At 41.7% G+C, this 25,592-nt stretch overlaps 1 protein-coding gene across 2 annotated transcripts in view; it reads left to right on the top strand.

Moving 5' to 3' along the window:
* Window positions 1–25,592, top strand: part of FNTA (farnesyltransferase, CAAX box, alpha) — a 761,420-nt gene that overhangs the window by 579,875 nt on the left and 155,953 nt on the right. The gene's annotated exons all lie outside the window — the stretch shown is intronic.

Raw genomic sequence — 25,592 nt, 5'->3', positions numbered from 1 at the left:
TCCTACCCCCTTTGCAGAGAGGCCATGAAAGTATGGGATTGGGCGATTGCAACCAAACGTTTTCTGGTAGCAACACACATTCCTGGGAAATCCAATGTGATAGCCGACAGACTGAGCAGAACTATTCTCTCCCCTCACGAGTGGTCTCTGAACGACAGAGTGGCAACTTAGATTTTCAGAAGATGGGGAACTCCTTGTTGCGACCTTTTCGCAACCCCCCTCAACACGAAATGCCAACAGTTCTTCTCTCTCACCCCAGTTCCGGGGAGATTCCCAAGGACGCCCTAGTCCAAGCTTGGCCCACCGGCCTGCTATACACCTTTCCACCGGTTCCCCTTCTTCCCAAGGCGATCCAGAAGGCGATTCACTTGGAGAGCAAAATGATTTTAGTTGCCCCATACTGGCCTCGTCAAGTCTGGTTTCCCTTTCTTCGGAAATATGCACTGGACGGTCCATGGTTCCTGGACCAAGTTCTGGATCTCTTGACCCATCAGTCGGAACAACTTCATCAGTCCCTCCACTCGTTGAGGTTAACAGCTTGGCTCCTCCTCTTCCGACCATGGTCAGGAACCATGCTTTGGACCCGGAAGTCATACATATCTTGTCCTCGGCCCCTAAGAAAATGTATAACAGCAAATGGAAGAGATTTGCTATTTGGGCCCAACTCTGGGGATTAGATCCCATAACTGTCCCGATGTCAGAGGTTCTGAAGTTTTTAGCTTCTCTGTTCAATCAAGGTTCTTCGGTCTCTACCATCAAGGTTCAATTGGCAGCTATTTCCAATTTTCATGAGGGCATAGAACCACCTTTGATGAGCAACAAGTTGTGTAAAGCCTTCATGAAAGGTGCTGGGCTGCTTCGGCCCCCGATATCTCATCCCGCTCCACCGTGGGACCTTAATGTTGTGTTAGGTGCTTTGACCTCTTCCCCCTTTGAACCGGCAGCAACTTGTGACTTGAAATTTCTTTCTTGGAAGACTGCTTTCTTAGTTGCAATTGCATCAGCCAGAAGAGTTTCGGAACTTCAAGCCCTATGTGTTGTCAAACCACCATACCTGTTTTTTCACAAGGATAGAGTATCCCTCAGACCGAATCCATCCTTTGTTCCTAAGGTTTGTTCTAGTTTTTGTCTGCAACAGTCATTGGAACTTCCAGTTTTCTTCCCAAAGTACTCGAATAGAGCAGAATACATCTTTCACACCTTGGATGTTCACAGACAATTGCGCTTCTATTTGGATAGGACGCACCAAACACGGAAAACAGATCAGTTGTTTGTGTCCTTTTCGGACAATAAATTGGGCAAAGCCGTCACGAAAGTCACTATTGCCAAGTGGATCAGAGACTGTATCAGTCATACTTACTTCATTTCTAATAAAGAGCTTACAACTACAGAGAAAGCTCATTCTACCAGGGCTATGGCTACTTCGACAGCCTTTCATTCTAAGCTTGCCATTAGTGACATTTGTGCTGCGGCTATGTGGTCTTCTCCTCACACCTTCATTTCTCATTATAAATTGGACGTGGCATCTCGGGGGCGAGCTTCCTTCAGTTCCACAGTTCTCAGGAGTGTTTTCCAGTGAGCCACCCAGGAATCAGGTGCTAGGGACGCTGTCCCATCAGTACAGAATGTAGGCGAGATAGGATCACATAACATCTTTTAGTTATGTACTTACCATAACTTTAGATGTATGGGATCCATCTCACCTACATTCCTAATAACCCACCCTCCTTCCCCCTGCCTTGCAGATCAGAAGAGACCAGACGGTTCGAGTTTAGCGGTTTCATCTTGAAACACCTGGCAATATTATATCAACAGTCTATGTGTGTGTGCATGTGTGCGGACAAACAAGATCTGGGGAAGCAGTGGTGGTGCATCTTGGGATGTGGGATAGCTCAGCCAATAAGAGACTTCGTTCTATAGTATAGCGTGCCGAGTCGGAGCCAAGGATCGGTTCCGAACCCATCAGTACAGAATGTAGGCGAGATGGATCCCATACATCTAAAGTTATGGTAAGTACATAACTAAAAGTTCTTTCCCTTCTTTTGGAAATGGCCAGGGCAATTCCCACAAGTTTCTTCACTGACTGGATTTTCTCTTACAAGAATAGATTCTTTTTGACTGGATTCACTCACAAAAAAAGCAGGGTGTATTTGATGCATCTCAATCCAAAACAACTGCAGCTGACTGTCTGGATGATAGGGTCTTAATACCTTTTTAGGTGCCTATTTACAGAAGACTTGCAGCAGATACTGACAGAGGCAGGAAAACCTGCTGCTAGAAAATCATATGAAAGCAAATGGAGAAGGTCACCACCATAGAAAGAAAGAAGCCAGTGATTACCTTACTGATTTATTAAAATTCCAGTCCAGCAAATGTTGCAAAATATAGTCCCACAACACTGGTAAAGCAAACAAACACTTGAATCCAATAAAATTGTATCATGAAGCATTCATAAAAACTGCTTGAAAAGCAAACTTCTGTAGTGCCTCAGCTTCTCAGACTTTACAGAGTATACCCCTACTCACACATCTCATCTTTAAATAGTATAGTCACAAACAATTAACCAATCACAAATCCTAAATTAATTAAAGGAAACACTTCCAGTGGCATTCTTTATTCATTCCATTTGGCATTACGGTATTAACTTTCAGAATTAAAATAGATTCCATTTTCCACAGTTGCTTTTTGATAATCAGGATCATACATTTGTTGCACTTGCCCTAAAATCATAGCCTGAAGACCCTGTGTATTTCCATTACGACATTCCTTAATATGTAGTGCAGTGGGACTTTCTTTGCCTTTCCTAACATCCCTCACATGCTCCTTCAGTCTTTGTTTAAAACTTCTCTTACTTTCCCCTATATATACCTTACCACAGGAACATTTCAAACCATATACTATACCTATACTATCACAGGAAAACCTTCCCTTGCATGTAAACATTTTTCCATTAACTTTTTCAAAACTTTTTACAATATATTGGCAACAACTGCACTTTCCACAAGGGAAAGTGCCCATTAAATTTAATGACATATTCCTATTACTTGCAGGCAACTGAAACTTGCCATTCACTAAAAAATCTCTCATATTTCTACCTTTCGAATAGGAGAACATGGGAAACTCTTAACTTTTATATTAAGAAATTTACTTTTTGCTAAAATGCTCCAATGGTATTTTACCAAATGTACTAAAACTTCTGAAAACACTATATTTAGTCACAAAATATACCCTTTGTCCTGTTTATGCACTTTACCTTGTGTACTATATATCCTGCTAGTGTTATTTTGTTGCATAACTCTTTTTGCTTTCTTCCACTACTTTATTATAGCCCCTATTTATAAACATATGCACTGTTTTATGGTCTGAAGAAGCTATGTGAAAGGGCTAACCCAGTGCATGTATTAAACTTTGTTTTACCTCATAAGTCAAGTCAGTTTCAATATTTTGCATGGTCGCATACACCGAGGGACTATATATATATATATATTCGTGAGCTTTTGTTTTTTATATACTTGGTGTATAGCGTTTGCTCCCACGAGTGTATCTTTTAGTTTTACCATATATATATATATATATATATATATATATATATATATATATATATATATATATATATATGGTTCCACTTCATATCATCGAATTATCATTTCATTGAATTGCAAACCATCGAGACCAAATCGTCGAAAACCCATTTCATCGAAAACTCATTTAATCGAATCTCAAATCATTGAAAACTATGAAGCAACTACAAATAACATCCCAGACACTTTGTACTATCTGTATGCAGGGGGGCAAGCCCCCCTGCACCCCCCATGTGGGGGGCTCCGCCCCCCACACCCCCCATAATTAAATATACCAACTCCAAGGTTGCACTACAGTGGGGGAAGAAGGTAATATCCTAACCCCACTGTAGTGCATAAACGTAGTAAAAACATTGTGGAATGTTATTTGTAGTTGCTTCATAGTTTTCAGTGATTTGAGATTCGATGAAATGAGTTTTCGATGAAATGGGTTTTCGACGATTTGGTCTCGATGGTTTGCAATTCAATGAAATGAGAATTCGATGATATGAAGTGGAACCATATATATATATATATATATATATATATATATATATATATGTGTGTGTGTGTATATAGTTACACTTCAGAAGATCGAACGGCTGAAATATCAAAGACCATATGGTCGAGACCGTATGATCGATATTTCAGAAGATCAATCTTCTGAAATTGTAAAAAAAAAAAAACAAATAAAAGAAGACGTTACTGCAGGGGGGCAAGCACCCTTGTGCCCCCCCACTTAAATATACCAACTCCGAGATCGCACTACACTGACAGTACAGTGCAGAACGGAAAATTTTCCTATTCCGTGCTGTAGCGCAATCTTGGAGTTGGTATATTTAAGTAAGGGTGTGGGGGGGGCACAGGGGGGGGTTTGCCCCCCTGCAGTAACATCTTCTTTCACTTGTTTATTTAACGATTTCAGAAGATTGATTTTCTGAAATATTGATCATATGGTCTCTACCATATGGTCTTCAATATTTCAGACATTCCTTCTTCTGAAATGTAACATATATATATATATATATATATATATATATATATATATATATATATGTATGTATATGTATATACATACACACATGCACACGCACCACAGTTGTCTGTCTAGTGATTTTAACTTTAACACACACTTCAGGGAACTGTTTTCATTTAGTCCTGGGGAAGCTTGGGCATTTAATCTTAGTTGCCACAATAATTCTCTCTCTCCTCTAACCTTAATGGCCAACCTCTCCCCCCTAGCGTCTTGTTGTACTTAATCAATAACCATATACCAAAATTCATGATCAGGGTACTCCATAACGTGTCTAGCCAGGACATTATTATGATTGACTTTATATACATGTTGTACTAGTGTTCATAGATACTTTATTTTACACAACGTTCCATTTTTGCTATGTAGAAATTTGGGCATAATTGGCATTGAGCCAAATATATATCACACCTTTTGTTTCACATGTGTATTTCCAATTTATGTTAACTTTGCCACCTGTTTTGAACTTTCTAGTAACACTGTGGTATGTAAGATTTCCTTCTAGACTCTAGAAGGTTTTTCAAATTCAAGCCATGTTTGAAAATAATTCTAGGTGCGTCACCCAGTTTCTGATTAATTCCAGTATCTTGATTTATTAAAGCCCAATTTTTAATCAAAATATTCGCTTGTGTCCTGGCATCATTTGAAAATGGGGTAATGAAACTCAAATTGTAGCTAGTATTGGGCATATTATGTCCTATAGTGACATCCTGTACTGACTCACTTGGTGTTTTGCACCTAACAGTAACAGTGCCCCAATTTAATATTGCTGCAAAGTGCCCCACTTACCTTTTTATGGTGACTTCCTCAATGACATCATCCACCAACGTTTTTGGGTATGCCCTCTTAATAAACATTTGTCTTAAAAGTTCACATTCCTGATAATAATAGTCATCCAAAGTCACCATTCTAGCAGCTGTAACTATATACCTCTTTATAACAGACCGTTTTTGGTGCTTGGGGTGGGAGCTGCTGTAATGTGGGAAGCTGTTTGAATATGTTGGTTTTCTATAGATGTTAGCAATATATCTACCATTGACGTTATCCTTGGCTCATCTCACAATTAAGGTAAGGGATAGAGGATGTTTTGAACAATTATGTAAAAAGTATGTTAATAGTGATTTCATGGACAAATTAATTTGCCACCCTCTCTTCCCCCTTTAATGATGACAAAAATGTCATCCAGGTATCGTGTGTACCAATGGACTTTTTCTGTAAACATGTGGTTTGGAAAAAAGTAGTTCCTGCTCCCAGTGAGCCATAACACAATTGGCAAATCTGCCTCCACATGGTGACCTCATTGCGACGCACGTTTTCTGAAGGTAGAAAGAATTGTCAAACAAAATAAAGTGGTTGGAGGGAATAATTTTCAACAAACATTCGATCAAATTAATTTCATCAGAGTCTACCCCTTTCTTAAATAAAAATTCTGTAGTCCAAGAGATACCTAATTCCTGGGGTATGACTATGTATAAATCACATACGTCAGTAGTAAGAAAATTGTACATTTCAACAAATTCTAAATTAATAGCTTCCAAAACAAAAAAATTATCTAGAGACCAAAGGGACTATGATAATGGGAAGGCCTACCCCCCCCCCCCCCGGAATCTCAGAGAAAATACACACCTGGGTGACCAACATGAGAGATTGAGCTCTGAGGTGGATATAAACGAGTAGATGGAAGATACCCAAGTGCAGGGTGGAGCATAAGCATCAGTGAGATGTAGCGACCATCTTAGAGACCAGCAGAGAAATGTTAACCAACCCGGTGACCAGGATTTTCAGAGGGGCAGGAAGAATGGGCAAGCACAATAACAGGGAGGTACAAAAATCAGACAATGTCAGAAGAAACAGAATCGGAGACAACATTAAGTAGTGGGTATACAGCATGATGATGGAAGGAATGAATCCCCAGAGAGAACAGTACATAAGAACTTGATGAATTCGACTGGGGATTTTAAGATTTATAACTATTCTTCTCTAGATGTCCCAAGTGAATTGATTGACGTCTTAGCAAAAGGATTGTCTTTTGTACCCACTGTACAGGCGGATCTGCGTAGGACTTTACTGGACTTAAGAATATTCCTTCACAAGTTAAATTTGACTGTTTTGTTGGGCAACAATGGTTATACTAACCAAGACTGTAGAGTGAGTAGTATTTTTAATCCACCATTACAGACTACCCTAAGCCTTTTTGAAAAAATGTGAGATGGACATTAGGGCAACATTAAATAAGCCTATAATACCCCCTGACCAGTTCGAATATCACGTATAATGATAGAGAAGCCTTAGAATTCTTGAAATTACAGGGCATGGGAGTAATGAAACAAAATAAGGGGGGTGGGTTGATTTTCATGGATGATGATGACTACAAGAATAGAGTAAAAAACATACTGGAAACCAAAGCTTATATTGGTGCATCTAAGAATGAAGTAAATATAGTTTACCAGAGAGTTAAAACAATAATAAATTATTTATTTCTGGAAGCTACTATTGATATTGATGCACACCTAGGTATCCGGTTATGTTTGGAGTACCTAAAATACACAAAGATCTAGGTAACCCACCCCTCTGGCCCATTGTGAATGGTAGGGGGTCATTGACCTACGCCTGTGCTAAGCTTGTAGACTTCAAACGTAGGAAATATCTGAATGGGAAATCACAAATATGTTCCGATTCATGGGACTTTATGGAAGCTATAAATAATTTAGAGTTTGTTAAAACGTATAATTTCCTTACTATTGACGTATGTGATTTATACACAGTCATACCCCAGGAATTGGGTACCTCTTGGACTAGAGAATTTTTATTTAAGAAAGGGGTAGACTCTGAAGAAATTAATTTGATCAAATGTTTGTTGGAAATTGTTCTCTCCAACAAATTTATTTTGTTTGACAATTCTTCCTACCTTCAGAAAACTGGTGTCGCAATGGGGTCACCATGTGGAGGCAGTTTTGCCAATTGTGTTCTGGCTCACTGGGAGCAGGAATTACTTATTCCAAACCACATGTTTAAAGAAAAAGTCCATTGGTACACACGATACCTGGATGACATTTTTGTCATCATTAAAGGTGATGAGAGGGTGGCAAATTAATTTGTCAATGAAATCACTTCATTAACACACTTTTTATGGTTTATATCATCGTTCAACACGTTCTCTATCCCTTATCTTGAGGGGAGACTAGCCAAGAATAATATCAATGGTAGATATATTGCCAGCATCTATAGAAAACCAACATATTCAAACAGCGTCCTACATTACAGCAGCACCCACCCCAATCACCAAAAAAGGTCTGTTATAAGAGGGTCAATAGTTAGAGCTGCTAGAATGGTGATTTTGGATGATGATTATTATCAGGAATGTGAACTTTTAAAACCGATGTTTATTAAGAGGGCATACCCAAAAACGGTGGATGATGTCGTTAAGGAAGTCACCATAAAAAGGGAAGCGGGGCACTATGCAGCAGTATTAAATCGGGGCACTGTTACTGTTAGGTGCCAAAAACCAGTTCAGTCAGTACAGGATGTCACTATAGGACATAATATGCTCAATACTAGCTGCAATTTGAGCTTCATTACCCCATTTTCAAATGATGTCAGGGCACTCGGGAATATTTTAATTAAAAATTGGGCTTTAATAAATGAATATACTGGAATTGATCAGAAACTGGGCGACACACCTAAAATTATTTTCAAACGTGGCTTGAATTTGAAAAACCTACTAGAGTCTAGAAGGAAATCTAACGTACCACATAGGGGTATGAAAAATTGTGGGCATTGCCACTATTGTAAATATATAGAAGTTACTACAAAATTCAAAATAGGTGGCAAGATTTTTTTTAACATCGGTGGGAAATGCACATGTGAAACAAAAGGTGTGGTATATTTGGCTGAATGCCAATTATGCCCAAGTTTCTATATAGGAAAAATGGAACATTGCGTAAAACAACGTATCTATAAACATCAGTATAATATATCTAAAGCCAGTCATAATAATGCCCTGGCTAGACACGTTATGGAGTACCCTGATCATGAATTTCGTATATGGTTATTGATCAAGTACAAGAAGACATGGGAAAGGAGGGAGCTTGGCCATTAAGGTTAGAGGAGAGAGAATTATCGTGGCAACTAAGATTAAATGCCCAAGCTTCCCCGGGTCTAAATTAATACAGTTCCCTGAAGTGTGTATTAAAGTTAAAATCACTAAACTGATAACTGTGTTATGTGTGTGTGTTTATATAGATCTATAATGTATATATACTTTTCTTATAATCACGCTTAATAGTGAGTTTGTATATTTTTTATTTTAGATTTTAGATGCAGTCATAACATTTGCATTGACAAGTGAATTTTATGTGGAATGCAGCTCTAAAAAATCCCAGGAAATGATGGTTACATATGCTATTTAAGCTTGTGTGAATGAATGGTTGATGTCTGAAGAAGTTTACTGACTGTAGGAGGCGGAAGCGCTAACAGTAAACGTGTTTGGAACTATCACCATCATCATCTTTTTTTTTTTTTTTTTTTTTTTTTTTGAAGTTTGTTTTAATATCTATTTGAATTTAGCATATTTAAGTGGAAATGCTTAAAAAGATATGTGTATATCCAGATTATATTGCAAAGCGTCTTCTCATATGTTCATAGTAACTGTTAGAGGTGTGTGGAGAGTGAGAGGAGAAACTGGGAACATGTTTTTTGGGAGTGTGCAGATTTGATGCATTTTAAGGATACATTGCAAAGTGTCCTAGGGCAAATAATGCGTGGACAAGCTGAAGTTATTAGAGAGATGCTGTTGCCAAGTTGGAGTAAATGTACTAGAATGTTTGGACATAAGAAGGCTTTGTTAACTAAAGAAGAAGTAATAACCAGAAAGTGGAAGTCAAGGATTAGTCTGACTTTGGAAGATGTGCTAGGTATTACACAGGAAATAAAGTGGAGGTATGTTAAATAGGTGAATAATAGCGGGACAATTATTTTCATAGTCAAGCCCAGAGTTGTGGGAAATTAAAGAATGTTGGGGGGATTGAAAAATAGCACAGAAACAAAATGTTAGTGAGTATGGCATGTAGGTTTATTGGTTGAAAAAAAGCCAAAAGTTTGAAATGCAAAAAAGTTTGAGAAAAGCAAATATGTAAATGCATGAAATATATGATTGTGCCGCAGTGTTGGTGGGGTATAAGTTTTTGGATAAACTGAGTAATAAAACTAAGTTCAAGACAAACTAGGGAGAGAGAATACATTACAGACAAACCTGTTTGGGAGCCGGTGGGGAAACCTTGCTATTTCTTCCACTCCCAGTTACAAACTGTCCAAAGCAGAACGTGTAGTCCTATCTCAATCTGTCCATTTGTTAATTTTCTTTCCAGAGTACTGGACCATACAATAATTGGTGCTTTGTGTAGCTATAAACAGCTTCCTTTCATCTGCACAGACCTTACTTAATATGTCAGAAGATTTCTCAGTTTGATTCCTTCTCATGACTATGGGTGCAAAAGTCCCCAAAATCTCATTGTACATGTGGCTATCCATTTGTGTTAAATGTATTATGAAATTGCAGTAAGCACTTCCCTTAGCAGAGAGCTATTTGTCTGGCCTTTTTTCAGGAACACATTTGTGGATGTTATCTGTGCAGCAGTTGCCCAAATCTCACTAATTGCTTGTAATTTGGATATTACCTTTAGGAAATGGGACCACAGTCACCAGAGGTGTGCTTCAGTAAGGTACTACCTGCTTATCTATCCTGATGGTTAATGAGGGTGGTCCTCCTGTTGGGTATGAAAGTTGTATACATCATCACCCACCTGCTTTTCCCAGTGCCTTAGAGTAGATGAGGCATAGAGGGATGCTTAGTGATATTGTGATTACTATGCCATGCCTTAGGGCAGTATTCCTTAAATCTGGAGAGGAAGAGGTTTAGCAGGTGTTAGGGATGGGGGGGGGACTGGGAATGTTTCTGGTATTGAGTTGCATAAGCCTTGTTGGCCTTACTTCTGATGATTAACGAGAGCAGGTCTGCTCATCAGTCTAGTACTGATTTAAGCACATAAAGTTTGTTTAAGTATGTTAAAAGATTGTGGAGGAGAAAAAACATTAGATTTTTTTAAATATCTATGTATCAGGGATTTGGGAGAAATTCTGTTTTAAAAAATTCAGTGCTCTGATTTAGTAAAGTTGGCTATCAGTAACATTACGTGTAGTGTCTCTATGGAGATAGAGGAAGAGTGACAACTAGGAACTGATGACTTCTCAAAGAGCATATAGATAGTTAGAATGGTAGATATGCTAATGTTCTCTTTAATTACAGTAATAAGATTGCAGCTGAAAAATAGATTTTTTTTAAGTAATATGACATAATGGAAAGTAAAGAAATTAGGTGATTATTCAACAGTTTTTGATTCTTTAAATATGTTTTGAATTGTGAGAACATTTTGATTTTTAACACTTTTATTGAATTATCACTTAAGACCTAGGCAAATGTACATTTATCTAAAAAAATAACATGTTTGTTACAAATATCCATCACTTTTTTGTATAACTAACTTCAATCCATCATTTACATAAATTGCTCAACTCCTGCCATCCTTTAAATCTCACTCCTTCTCTAAAACATTATTCTGCATGTTTTGTTCCCACAGTTTTCATTTTTTATATGTAATTTGCCCCTATTCTTTTCTAAAGATCCCACTTTCAGTGCTTTTATCTTTGTTAAAATATTCAGTACTTCAAATACAGTTGATTTAGACTTTGTTTCCATTTCCAAGTAATTGCCACCAGAATTAAATTTAGCAAGGCCTTATTTTATGTAGGTAATTCAGATTCTGTGTCCCAGCTCAAAAAAATAATTTTCTTAGTTATACCCAATTGCCCACCCAGTATTTCTGGCAGAGTATGTACTCTGTAGGAACTTTTCGAAGTTAGACAGCTCGTTACACTCGTAAAACATACATTCCCTGTTTCTTCCCAGTCATACCTCCAGTATTTGCCATCTACCTAAGGAAAATCTCTTTGGAGTTTCTTGGGGTATAAAAGTGTATATGCAAATACTTCCAAGCAAAAATCCTAAATCTTCTAGACTTTATTACATACAATGGGAGTCATGTCTTTCTATTGTTTCCTTGTGAATTGCTTATCCAGTCTCTCTTCACAACCTTTTCTAACCTCATCTGATTCCTATAGTTAATATGCAACATTGTATACACTTTACTAATTATCCTTTTTTAACAGCAGCTTCTGTTCTAGCTGGATTCTGCTAAAAACTGTACCAGAGCAGGTCTTTTACTTAAGATTCCCCTATCCCTTTCTTTTCACTTTCTGCTATCACTCTCTGATAGGGAAGGCAGTCTCTAGCCTGCAGTCCAAATGTATTCTTGGCCTTCTCCCATTCTGTTACATTTCCCTCTCTAGTTATTTGCTCCTAGTACCTTAATTCCTTTGCCATCTTTTTCCAGCCCCCTCTTGCCTATTCTCCACCCTAATTGCAGACATCCCTCTCGGCAAAATCTCCTTTCTCCATTCGCATGTTGATTTAGTCTTAAAATGCTCCCTGCTACTTGATGAATATAATATTCTGTATAGCTGTTATTTTCCTTAAGGATCTGGATCCAAAATCCCACTCTGTCCTTATTTCTTGAATTTCCCCCATGTTTCTTCATCATTCCTTTCCCCTTTAGTTTTCTACTTGTGTTATTTGTATGAACTTTAATTCTGTAGAGCTAAAATGTACGTTCAGATCAGGTAATCCTAAACAACCCTATTCTGGTGGGAAAGATCAGTTTATCCAACTTGACCCTTGCCTCCTTCCTCTCCCAGATAAATTCCTTTAAGTCTTTATTAATTATTGTCCACAGTATCTCCTTTGGTTGATGAAATATATATAAATTGTATAGGAAACTAAAGGGACTAAAAACATTTTCACTGCTTGCATCTTATCCGTATCCATAAGCACTAGCTTCCAGTTTTCTTTTTGTATGATATTTTGTTTAGTCCATTCCCATGTATCCTTATAATACCTTTGTGTTCCAATAAATATGGGTATTGCCTGACCAGTTAATGTGCTGGTACATAGCTTACAGATATAGCCTTTTTTTATCTTTACTTTATATCCTGAAAAAGCTTGAAGCTGCCTCAAGATATTACACAGCATTGAGGTGCCCTTTTCTAGTTTTATCCGGTACTAGTACTAATATCTGCAAGTATCACCAACTTGTCCTGATTACCATACCAGTTATATGCTTGAATGTCGGAGTCCCTTATTTTCTTTGCAAAGTAGCTCTAGATGTAATGGAAATAAAGGAGAAAGCGGACACCCCTGTCTGGTTTCTCTGTTTAGGGCCAACTTGTCAGAGAAGAACCCTCCCACGTTAATTGTTGTCTCTGATCCTTCATATATCCTGCTAATTAACCTTATTATATCATGAAATGCAAATGCTTCCGTTGCCGTATACTTAAAATCCTAGCTTATGCTGTCAAATGTGCTCTCTGCAGCAAGATCCATTAACAACAGCAGTATTTTCTTGCGTTCTTCTTCCCTCTGGATCATCATTGTACTATTAACATTGTCAAATGTTTGACTCCCCTCCAGAAAACAACATTGATCCATATCTATTTAGCAACACATTTGCCATTCTTTTAGCTGTTGTAGGCATAAACCCTTAATAATTATGGTTTAAAGTTGGAATGGGCCTATAAAAAGCTAGGTTTGATGGGTCTTTACTGTCTTAAATATTATAGCCACCACAGCTTTCTTCCCTCTTAGCTTCTAGACATCCAAAGGAATACCATCTATCCCTGGAGACTTTCCTGCAGGTTGATTGTATGTCACAGTTTTTAGCTCATCTGCTTTTCCTCCTATCTTAACTGTTAATTGTGGAGCCTCTTCTGCCTCTAACCCTAGCATACTTAAGTCTTCCATAAATATTTCCATTTGTGCTCTTTCTTGGATTTACACATCTCTCTGCTTTATACATATTTTCATAACATTTTTAAAATATCTCTAATACCTCTACAGAATTTCAACTTATTTTCTTGTTATACTGTCCTGAAGTTTGGCAACAACCCTTTCTACTTTCTGTTGCCTGAGACATTGTACAAAACTTTTTTGTGCTCTGGAGATCAAGAAACAGTTGCGAACAGCAGTCTTTCTAAACTCTGCATATTATCCAGATACTCCCTTAATTTCTCTTTAGCACTCTGTATTTGCACCTCCTCTTGTTCTGTAAGATTCACCTTATTCTGCAATGCTCCTTTGTCAGCCCCTCTAAATAATTAATGATGTTAAGTTGTCTCTCTCACCTTTATTCTTGCTGGTTGGGTTCGGAGCCGACCCTCGGCTCCGACTCGGCCATTTTCTAAAGCTCGAGAGCTACTTACTGGCTCGAGGCCTCCCTATATCCCACAATGCCTGGAGCTAGACCCCCAGATCTCGTTTTCCGCTTCAGCTACGAGGTTGCGCTTCACTGGCTCAGGTCATATTAATCTTTTGTAATTTTAGTAATTAAACTTGTGTATATTTTTCAAATTTTTTGTTAAATCAGAGTAGTACTGTAGACTAGTCTTAGTTTTCCCTGTGTTTTCTGACCCTTAGGAAACTCGTGTTTACTTAGAGAGTCCCCCCCATCTCCCTAAGTAGGCCGTTTAAGTTAGAGGCTATCCCCTTCCCTTTTATATTGTTTCAGTAGGAAGTAGTGTTTAGCCTTTGTAGTTTAAGATCATAGTCTTAGTTTTGTTAGTATAGTTACCTTAAATTTTTGTGTGAAGGTGTGGGACTAGTGTGTGTGTGTGTGTGTGTGTGTGTGTGTGTGTGTGTGTGTGTGTGTGTGTGTGTGTGTGTGTGTGTGTGTGTGTGTATGTGTGTGTTTTTTGCACTAGTCTAAAATTCATCCATCGGTATCCCTTTTTTATGTAACATGTCAAAGGATACCAAGGTATCAGGGTTCAAGAAGTGTGACTCGTGCTGTCAGAAAATGTCACACTTCTTGTGTTTATTGTTTGGGTGCCCTACACCTGCAGGACTCTTGCTTGGTATGTCATGCCTTTAGTCCGAGAGTCCTGCAGGAGCGTAGGAACAAGTTAATTCTCAGGGGGTTACTAAAATCCGAGGGGTCTCCGGCAAAGTCCCAGCCAGCGAAAACACCTAAGCCCACCAAGCCATCGGCTCCCAGTATGGAGCCGTCGCCAGGCGGAGCGTCTACTTCAATTTCAGTTCCGGCCAGAACCGAAGTATCAAAATCTCTCTCGGCTCCGACCTTGGTGTCGGAGCCGTCAGGGAGCCGTAAGCGATCCAGGTCGCCATCCCTGGAGTCGATTCGCTCGGCTCTGGGATCACCTTTGCTACAGTCTGAACGGAGCCATAGGTCCCACTCTTCTCGGTCCTCGAGGCTGTCTGATCATGACTTGGAGAGAGTGGTTAGTAGACTCCTCGGTCCTCGAGGCTGTCTGATCATGACTTGGAGAGAGTGGTTAGTAGACTCCTCAAATTGCAGGCCCTGGCTAAAATGTTAACTAGCCCTCCTCATCAGGCTGTGGCTGCTCCTTTTTCTGAAGTAGTTCCTCCTCCGACGACTCCTGTCAGTTCGGAGCTGGAGCTTGGTGGGGCTCGGATCCGGGAAACGTCGGTGCCAATGTTTCCCCTTTCTCCTCCTTCGTCGGCTCAGATTTCTTCAATGGTTCCATCCTTGGAGGGATTTGGGCGGCAAGACTCCCTCATCGGCTCCGAGGGGGCGAGTGGCATCGGACCCTTGTCCAACCCCGTTCTCCCTCTCGGAGCCTCGGCGCAGGTAAGTACGGCTCCTACATCGGCCTCAGAGCCATCCCTTTCGGTGCCAGAGAGGATTTCCGTCTGCTCGGAGCAGGGGCCCTCTTCTCTGCCTGACAGGGGCACCTTTGAGGTCATGAGGAGCATGCTGACTTCTGAGTTTGCACCTCGATCAGCTCCTCCCCCCATGGTGCCTGCTTCGGTCTCTGCCCCTCCTCCAGACCCCAAGCGAGGGGATCAAATGCTCCAGGTCACCCCACTGGGTGTATCTTCCTCTTCCGAGGCCTCCCCTGAGATTTCAGAGGAGCCCCCTCGAAAGAGGAAATGTAAGAGGAAACATGTTGACTCCCCAGAGTCAGTCACGTCAGATACTGACTTGGAGGATTCGGAAGGGTCCCCAAGATCCCCCTCTGAAGATGTCTCTTTCTCAGACATCCTTGAGATCCTTAAGCAGAGGGGGAACTGGTCTGCCCTTAACCCTTCTGAGGACGAGTAGGTATACTTGGATGCGTTTGGTTCTCGCCCCTCCACCTCCTGGGTGTCTCCGCCTTTCGATCCATTAATGGAAGTGGTGGCTAGGAAGGCGTGGTCAGCTCCGGACACACTGGAACCAACCCCCCCGCAGGCACACTAACGTTATTACGGCCCCTCAAGATAAACAGTTTCTGACAAAGGGTGTCTCCGTTGATGCCGTGGTGGTAGCAGCTGCCACGAAAAAGGAGTTGGCTGACACTTCTGTACCTGTCCATCCCCCTAATAAAGAGTCTAGGATGATGGATAGATACGGGAAGCGGATGTTTTCCTCAGCGACCTTCTCCATGCGGTCGCTGAATTATTTGTGCCACTTCACCCGTCTTCAGAGGGATCTCCTCAAGGAGCTAGGAGATACCCTGCAAAATCCATCAGCTGCGGGGGCTCAAGATAAGATAAACTCCCAGCTGGCGACTCTTAGTTCTATTGTTAACTCCTCTATGCAGCTCATTTCGTATGTGGCTGATGGGGCGAGTAGACATGCCTGGATGCGGTTATGTAACTTCGCTGATCCCTTCAAGGCGTCTTTCAGCAACACCCCTTTTGATGGTTCGGCTCTGTTTGGACCTCAGGTGAAAGATACACTTACCAGGTGTGAGCAGGAAGGCAAGACTCTCTCTGCCGTGGGAGTCCATTTTTCCACTCCCTCTAGACCATACCCTAAGGGTCAGAAGAGTGGGAAGATGTGGTTCCGGAAACCCCAGGGAGCCGTGCCTGACACACGTGGCGAGTTTCCCTCCAGAGGCAGAGGAGGGAACAACAATAGATGCCGCCCGCGGGGCAGAGGGGGTCTGCAGAATCAGGGCAGCAGAGAATCTTTCTCTGACAAGCCCTTCCAGCACCCCTGAGGGGCTGCCCGGCTGTCCGCCTTCGGAGGCAGTTGGGGGAAGGTTGTCTCTGTACCCAGAAGCCTGGCGTCTCATCTCTCGAGACAGATGGGTACAGTCTATCATATCTGGAGGTTACAAAATCTCGTTTGTCCACACCCCCTTAAAATCAAACAACCCCATCCCAGATGTTCCACCCAGTCTAAGGAAACAGGCAGTACAAGAAATTTCAAGACTGCTAAAAAAACGGGCCATCCAACAAGTCCCAGCAGACCAGCAAGGATCCGGAATTTACTCAAAGTTCTTTTTGGTACCATAAAAGACAGGGGACTGGAGACCCATTTTGGATCTCAACAGACTAAACAAGTCTGTTCAAAGAACAAAATTTCAGATGGTCACGCTTCAGTCCATTCTACCCTTTTTGGGTCAGGACAGTTGGATGCGCTCCATAGATCTTCAGGATGCGTACTACCACATCAAAATGGACAGGCGTTCCAGAAGGTTTCTCCGCTTCCGGCTGGGAGCCAGTCATTACCAGTTCAGAGCCCTGCCCTTTGGTCTCACCACAGCCCCCGGGGTGTTCACCAAATGCATGCCAGTGGTTACCGCTCACCTGAGACGGCAAGGATTCCTGGTGTTTCCATATCTAGACGACTGGCTCCTTACTGCTACCACCAGACATCAATTGCTGAGAGCCAGGGATTATACCATCCAAACATGCTCCAACCTAGGTATCTCAATAAATTTCAAAAAGTCTGCATTGTCGCCTTGTCAGGGGTTGGGAGGGTGGCCTAATGGTTAAAGTGTCTGTCTTACAAACACAAGGTGCAGGGTTTGAGTCTCACAAGAGATAATTGGCTAAGCTTAAAATGGCTTGCAAGGGCAGATGTTCAACGTGCATACAGCTGCAGTCATAACAGATGGGTTTTCCTGCCATCAGGCGGGTCCTCGGTCGGCCGAATTCCAAGATAAGATCTGAAATTTGTTTTTGTGCCTCTGCCCTTTGATTGTGTGGCAGGTTTGGCATACCCCTCATTTTTGGAAGGGTGTGAAAGTGGAATCTGTAGCCTCTGTCTATAATGTCCAGGATCCATTTGTCTTTTGTGACAATATGCCAATTTTTTGAAAATAATGCCAGTTTTCCGCCTAAAGGTGCTGCCATTTGAGTCTTGCTTGGCATGCAAAGGGGAAAGTCATTGGTTCTGCTTTCTGAATGGCTGTGAACTATCCTCACCACCTCTTTGTGTAGGTGTTTGCCATTGTCTGCCTCTAAACGATCCTTGAGATTGCCCTCTACCCCTCGGATGCCTGTATCTACCTCTTTGGGGTCTGTCCGTGGCTGGAAAGGACCAATTTTTGGAAGGCCAATTTCTACTGAAACGTGGAGGTTGTACCTGTAAGAAATCTTTCACTGTTTGCATTGATTTTGCCTTTTCCTCCATTTTCTTTAATACCTCTTCAGCTTTAACACCAAACAAGACATCTTTTTGCAGAGGTGCATCCAGTAATTTAGCTTTAACATGATCTGGTAAGGTTTGCTCTTTAAGCCAAGCATGTCTACGTATGACTGATCCTATAACAGCAGCTCTACATGACGCCTCTAAAGCATCAAAACCACATTGCAAGTTATGTTTACCCACTTGTTCGGCACTGTGTAACAAATTCTGCAACTCCTTCAAGTCTGGTTGTTCAGGTTGTGACATTTTGCTTTTCAACTGTGATAACAGAAACTGTTGGCACTTTAACATATGAAACTGACAGTTTAATGCCCTCATGGTTAAGGTGACCGAGGTGTATACCTTTTTCCCCCACCTTTCTAAAGCTCTGGAATCTCTCTCTGAAGGTAATGGATTTTTAGCAGTGGAGGCCTTAATTCCCTTGGGACCCTGTGAAATAGTTTCTGGGTCAGCCGCATGGCTTTTGTATAGAAACTGGTGGAATCAGGAACCCGGTAATACCTGTCAGGCTTGACTGGAGCTGGAGGTAAAGAGTCTGGATTAAGGCAGGCCACCGAATACACATCATCAAGTATGTCTAAGACAGGAGGTATAGCCAGAGGCCTCTGCTGAGGGAGTAAGAGGAAATCCCTAAGCCTTTTCTTGGAATCTGAGTACTCTTGGCCTTCCCAGTGGAAGTGTTCCCTCAAGGTATGTAAAGTTTCTCCAAAAGAGTAATCCTCAGGGGGGGAGACAGAGGGAATGGACTCCTCTGCATCAGAATCTTCAAAGGGGGAGTAAGAATGTTCCTGGTCTTCAGAATGTTCTGAAATAATGGAGGCCTGGTCCGAGGAAGGGGATTCTTCCTCCACTCTGGGCCTTATGTCTTGGGGGGGGGGGGTTGATAAGAGTAATCAAATCCTCAGCCATTTTGAGCATCTGCTTTTTAGGCATGGGGCCTTGAGAATGGCTCTGTGTAGCTTGTCTTTTAGTATGCATGGCTGCTTTAGACTTAGTGAAAGCCTTGATGGAAAAAGAAGTGGAAGGCCTGAAGACACCTTGAGAGGTCGCAGGCCTGTCTAAACTCTGAGTTTCACCGCCAGGAATGGCTTCGGTATCTGTAGTCGGGGTGTGCGCCGAAGAGCCTGCGACCTTGGGTACTGAAGACACCACTAAGGAAGTGTCATCGGTAGTCAGGGGCTGCATAGATGACTCGCTGAGAACCGGACCACCTGTAGTCTGCTTTGGCGTGGTGTCGGTAGAAGTCGCGGACCTCGTATGTTGGTCCTTATCTTTGTGTTTTTTACTTAAAACTGGAGTAGGAGTATCCGACGACATAATGTAGTTAAATTTTTTGCCAAAGAAGTGTTGGGCGAACTCCGCCCGACGCTTAATAGTGTGTCTGTTGAATGTAGCACAAAAACGACAGGCCGAGACGTCGTGGTCTGGGCCTAAGCAAGGAATGCAGAGGGAATGGAAATCCTTATGCGGTATTTGCTTCCCACATGAAATGCTATTATTAACTTTGTCTGACATCGGTCTGAGGCAAGAAAAGTTTCCCCAACGGGGTACTTAGCTTTTAAGAAGACTTCGGTTGAAAAATATTCGTAATCTCAGGAGCTGGCCGACCGGCACTTGCGAACTGCTTCTGCTTCGGGCACCGTGCGGCAAGATAGACTGAAGAAAATGGCGTCGACTGGTTCTTTTATACCCCTGTCGCACTGACGTCAGGGAAGAAGCGACGACAACAGACGCCGGACCAAGACTTTGGAATTCTGCCGACCGAGGACCCGCCTGACGGCAGGAAAACCCATCTGTTATGACTGCAGCTGTATTAGCACTCGAACATCTACATTTATGGTAGGTACAAAACTGTACTTTAGCTTAGTACTAATCTATGAACCTATAATCTATGAACCTTTATAGGCGCAAGATTAAATACAAAAGATCTGTCCGCAAGGCTTCCAGTAGACAAGAGTGGCAGACATTCGCCGACATGTACAGGTATTATTAGGATGCAGAAAGATTCAAGCCAGATTCGTCCTAAAAACCTTAGGTCTCATGGCAGCAGCGATCATATTAGTTCCCCTGGCTCATTTTCACATGAGGATTCTCCAGTGGATGCTTTTCACCCAATGGTCTTTTCAACAACTTCCTTTGTCTCACAAGATAATAATCGCACAGTCATGCAAAGACCACTTGGCTTGGTGGATGGTCTCTCCATCAGTACCCCAGGGCAGACCATTTGTCCTTCCGCATCCAGTTGCCACGGTGACCACGGATGCCTCCCTGATCGGGTGGGGTGGGCATTTTCAGGGCAGGACTGTCCAGGGCACCTGGCAACCCCACGAGTACCACTTGCACATAAACGTCTTGGAGATGAGGGCGGTGCTTTTAGCGTGGCAAGCTCTTCAGATCTCTCTACCCACTGGGACCATTGCAATTCAGACAGACAATATGTCTGTAGTGTGGTACATCAACAAGCAGGGCGGAACCAAGTCATATCCCTTATGTCGAGAAGCACTCAGGCTATGGCAGTGGGCGATCTCCTCTCAACGGTTTCTGACAGCAATGCACATCCCTGGGAAGTCCAACGTCATAGCGGACAGGCTAAGCAGAGCTATTCTCATGCCTCACGAGTGGTCTCTCAACCGGACAGTAGCGGACAGGATCTTCCGCAAATGGGGTCAGCCTTGCTGCTACCTTTTTGCAACTCCTCTCAACAGCAAGTGTGACAGTTTCTTCACTCTCTTCCCTCTTCCCGGACACTCCCCCAGAGACGCTCTAGTTCATGATTGGCCCCAGGGACTTCTGTATGCATTCCCACCCTTTCCACTAATTCCCAAACTAATTCAGAAAGCTACCATGCTGGGTTGCAGGATGATCCTCATTGCCCCCTACTGGCCTCGACATATCTGGTTCCCATTCCTACATCGTCACCTTCTAGAGCAGCCTTGGAATCTGGGCCCAGTTCTGGACCTCCTGATCCATCAGTCGGGCGGGCTCTTCAGTCTCTCAACCTCACTGCTTGGTTGCTCCACTTCCAACCTTAGCCAGGCTTCCCAGTATTTTCAATTCAATGCGTGAGATTATCCTTTCTTCACACAAACCTACAACCAGGAAGACTTATGCTAGTAAGTGGAAATGTTTCTCTTTCTGGGCAGAGGCTAGAAATATAGATCCCTTCATGGCACCTGTCCATAACGTTCTGGACTTCTTAGCAGAACTTTTTCAAGCAGGCTCCTCGTCGGCCACCATTAGAGTTCAATTAGCGGCAATCTCTAATTTCCATATGGGCCTGTCAGAAACCAGTATCATGTCCCATAAGCTTTGCAAAGCCTTTCTGAAAGGAACACTCTTGCTCAGGCCTCCAGTGAGAGATCCCCTGCCTCCATGGGACTTAAATTTGATCCTAGCTTCCTTGATACTGCCTCCGTTTGAACCAGCAGCTTCCTGTTCCTTGAAATTGCTTACTTGGAAAACCCTCTTTTTGGTGGCCGTTACTTCAGCGAGGAGAGTTTCTGAACTTCAAGCCCTTTGTGTTCGTCCTCCTTATCTGGTTTTCCATAAGGATAGAGTTTCACTCAAGACTAATCCTTCGTTCTTTCCTAAGGTCCCCTCCGAGAACAATTTGAATCAATCCATCGATCTGCCAGTCTTTTTTCCAAATTATTCCAACAAAGCTGAACACAAGTTACACCAGTTGGACGTTCATAGGCAATTACATTTCTATTTGTATAGGACTGAGCATATAAGGAAATCAGACCAACTCTTCCTGTGCTATGCGGAGGGTAAGCAGGGTCGACCAGTGCCAGGTGGTTGCCCTCTATTATTACCCTTGTCTATCAGTTGAGGAATAAAGAACTCCCTGCTAAACCTAAAGGCCACTCTACTTGGGCTTTAGCTATGTCGGTAGCTTTTCAATCAAGGCTACCTATGGGAGCTATTTGTGCGGCGGCCACATGGGCCACCCCTCATACCTTCATTTCACATTATAAATTGGATCTGGCCTCTAGGAGCAGAGCTGATTTTGGTTCCACTGTGCTCAAGAGTCTGTTCCGATGAGCCACCCAGGACTAAGGTGCTAGGGACGCTGTCCCAACCAGCAAAAATGAAGGCGAGAAACAACTTAACATTAAGAAGTTATGTACCTACCATAACGTTCCATGTTAGTTGTCTTCTTCTCGCCTTCTTTCTTGCGTCCCACTCTCCATCCCCCTAGCCTAGATGGACCGAGAAGAGTCCTCCTACGAGTCTCGTCACTGGCTGAGTCTTTACCATTTTATGTCCTCTACCTTTTTTTTCAGCCTTCTAGCTGAAGTCTTGCTTTTGGGACAGTTGTCCTCTTGTATTATTATGGTGTTTGGTCTTCCAAATGAGATCTGGGGGTCTAGCGCCAGGCATTGTGGGATATAGGGAGGCCTTGAGCCAGTAAGTAGCTCTCGAGCTTTAGAAAATGGCCGAGTCGGAGCCAAGGGTCAGCTCCGAACCCAACCAGCAAGAAAGAAGGCGAGAAGACAACTAACATGGAACGTTATGGTAGGTACATAACTTCTTATTACTTCTTAAACCATATATTTTTTCTAACCTATTTTTAAATGCAGTTTTCATTTTATCCCACTCACTAGCTGTAAGTTATGAAGAAATTTCTCTTCCCTACTAACTCTCAAATAATTTCCACTACCCATTCCTTAAATTCCTCTTTTTATAACAGGTAGATGGGGAAGTTCCATCATCTCATTTTCACTTCATTAGCCTGCATTGTTTTTCTTGGTGGTGGTTGTTGGCGCATAGTCTGAAATAGTTATTGGATCTGTGTCGAAGCTTTCAATTAAGTGCACATGTTCCTGTGAAATATAATTTCTGTATAGTCTGTCCCAGGTAATGTATCTTTGGGAATAATATGCAAGTTCTCTGAGTTCCTAATACTGCATTCATGTCTCCCATCGCAAACATTTTCATAACTGTCTTCATAAATGTATATTCTATTTCCCTTCAAGGTCCCTTAGATATATCCTCAGTATCGCAAATCAAGTTCCAGTCTCCACCTAGAAGTAATATTTCCAGTTGAATGCTGATTATTCCAGAAATTTTCTTAAGCTCCATAAAAGCAGTTTTAGGTGGAATATAAATACATGCCAGCATAATCCTCCTCCCTTGCCTTTAGCCCTTTACTACCGCAAATCTACCATTATTATCCTTTTCCCCTATTCTGTCACTGTTGGAGCCCCTCTAGAAATTAGTACAAGTACTCCCCTTTTTCTTTGTTCCTGATACTCTGCTGAAGATGCATCCTGAAATCCTTTATCAAATTCCCATGCTCACCTCTTTCCAAATTTGTCTTCTGCAGCATTGCTGTTTGCACTGTGCATTTCTTAATTCAATACTCATACATTTTTGTTTGTGAATGTGGGGCCATTCATGTTCCAAAGTAGTATGGATAATATAGCCATTATGATAGAAATTATTCTCGCCTATTTTATATATATATATATATATATATATATATATATATATATATATATACGTATGATGTTTTTTAAATGTCTGTTACCAGCTTTTGTGTTACATGCACCCACTAATGTTGTTTGGCAGGTTGATCTTTTATACAGTTGTTTCTTGTCAAGTCCATTTGAATCTGTCATATTTTACAAGACTTTTTGTTTTAATGAAAACCTTCAAACAAAAAAATCAAACACACCCCAGAGCCTTTTAACCTAAGACAAATGAACAAACCTATGTACATCGTCAGAAAATAAAGCTTAGCCCTCCTGATAAGAACAGCTGCTCCAAATTGGCATCTGCACCCACAGGTATTACTAACCTACGATTAAGGTTATTCACGCTAAGGGAAATGCTCTGTTTTTTATTGCCAATCCCTGTAGTCAGCTTGTTTCCATGGAAACATAAGAACAAAATGTACAGCTGCCCTCCACGACAAACTTCTCAACTCTTGCTGAACATTTATTTGCTAAAAGAAGACATGTCCTCCTACTCGTATGCTACAGTAAGTTAAACTCACTAGGTGATTGTTAGCGCAGTGGTAGAGGAACCCAGCAGCTCAAATTCTTTTTCCTGTTTGTTATCTGTAACTCCATTTCCCTTACCACTCCATACTTTTTCCCAGTTATATTTCTCTTCTCACCCCTTTGATATAGCTCCTGTGTTTTGCTTTCTAGTACCATGTCCATTTTCCTTATTTTTTGGGTCTGTGTACTGATGCATAGTATTTGTATATTAAGGCAGTTACGGCTCACCTGTAAAGGGGAGGCTAATAGTTAACCTTTTGCTTTATTTTTTGCTGCCTGACTTTTAACTATTGTATTTTTTCTCTTTTCACTCCATTTGCCTACCCTCCCTCCTCCAAATTCCACCCACCCCCAATACACACATTTATCTTTACACCTAGCTGCACCTATCACCTCATTACTCAATTATCCAATCACAAACACCTACCCACATCATCCAACTATCCTCCTTAACCCCTCCCACAGTTAAAACTAATCTACTACTCTACCCTATTACTAATCCAACTATCACTCCCAAGCCCTACACTTAACTAAGACTATAATTCACACAAAGCTTATTAGCATGCATATTGCTTCTGTAAGTATACTATCATCCATTTCTCTTCTCACCTCTTATCATACCCACCTACACATAACTTCACCTTATGCAGCTACTGCTGTTTTTTACTATAGTAACATTCAATCTCACTTCTCAATCTCCACCTCTATCCTCACCCTATCACCCACCGACTACTCATACTTAAAAATACTACCTCACCCCAACTATCCCAAACCTTCTCTTAAAATTCAATAGACAAATCACAAAAGTCTTGTAGTCCATTATCTATAAAACAAAGTCTTTCGGCTTTTCCCGGTTAGGGGTCACCACAGCAGAACTCTGGCCCACTAATGATTGGCAGTGATTTTTACGGTGCCAAGTTGCCAGCCCGATGCCCAACGTTCAAAGAAGGAACAGCCATTCACGCACACACCTACCTGCATGTTTTTAGACGTCACTTAACCGCAGGGAGGACATGCAGACTCCACACAGAAGGCGCTCCAGCCAAGAATCAAATGGGAGAACCTCTTGCTGTGAGATGACAAAGCTAACTGTTGCACCACCGCAGTCCATTGTCTATATTGCCTCTAATTATCTCACTGTGGGGATGTTCATCCTAACCCCGGTCCAATAACTCCTTCAAACATTCCCCTTCCTCAAATTCCCTATCTCCCCAATAGCTTAAATTAACTGCCTAAGAAAACATCTGACCTACTATTTCTAAATACAAACTGTAGAAGTATCTCCAACAAAATCCATGACCTACATGCCTGTCTCTCACTATACTTGCCAGGCATAGTGGTTATAACTGAGACTTGGCTAAAGCCACACGATAGTGATGGTGAAATTATTCCTCCTGGATACAATATACTAAGGAAGGATAGA

The sequence above is a fragment of the Protopterus annectens genome, chromosome 17.part0, assembly GCF_019279795.1.
Source record: "Protopterus annectens isolate FY-2018-M chromosome 17.part0, PAN1.0, whole genome shotgun sequence".
NCBI lineage: Eukaryota > Metazoa > Chordata > Ceratodontiformes > Protopteridae > Protopterus > Protopterus annectens.
The sequence above is the reverse complement of the archived record's forward strand: the minus strand, read 5'-3'. Positions and strand labels throughout refer to the sequence as shown.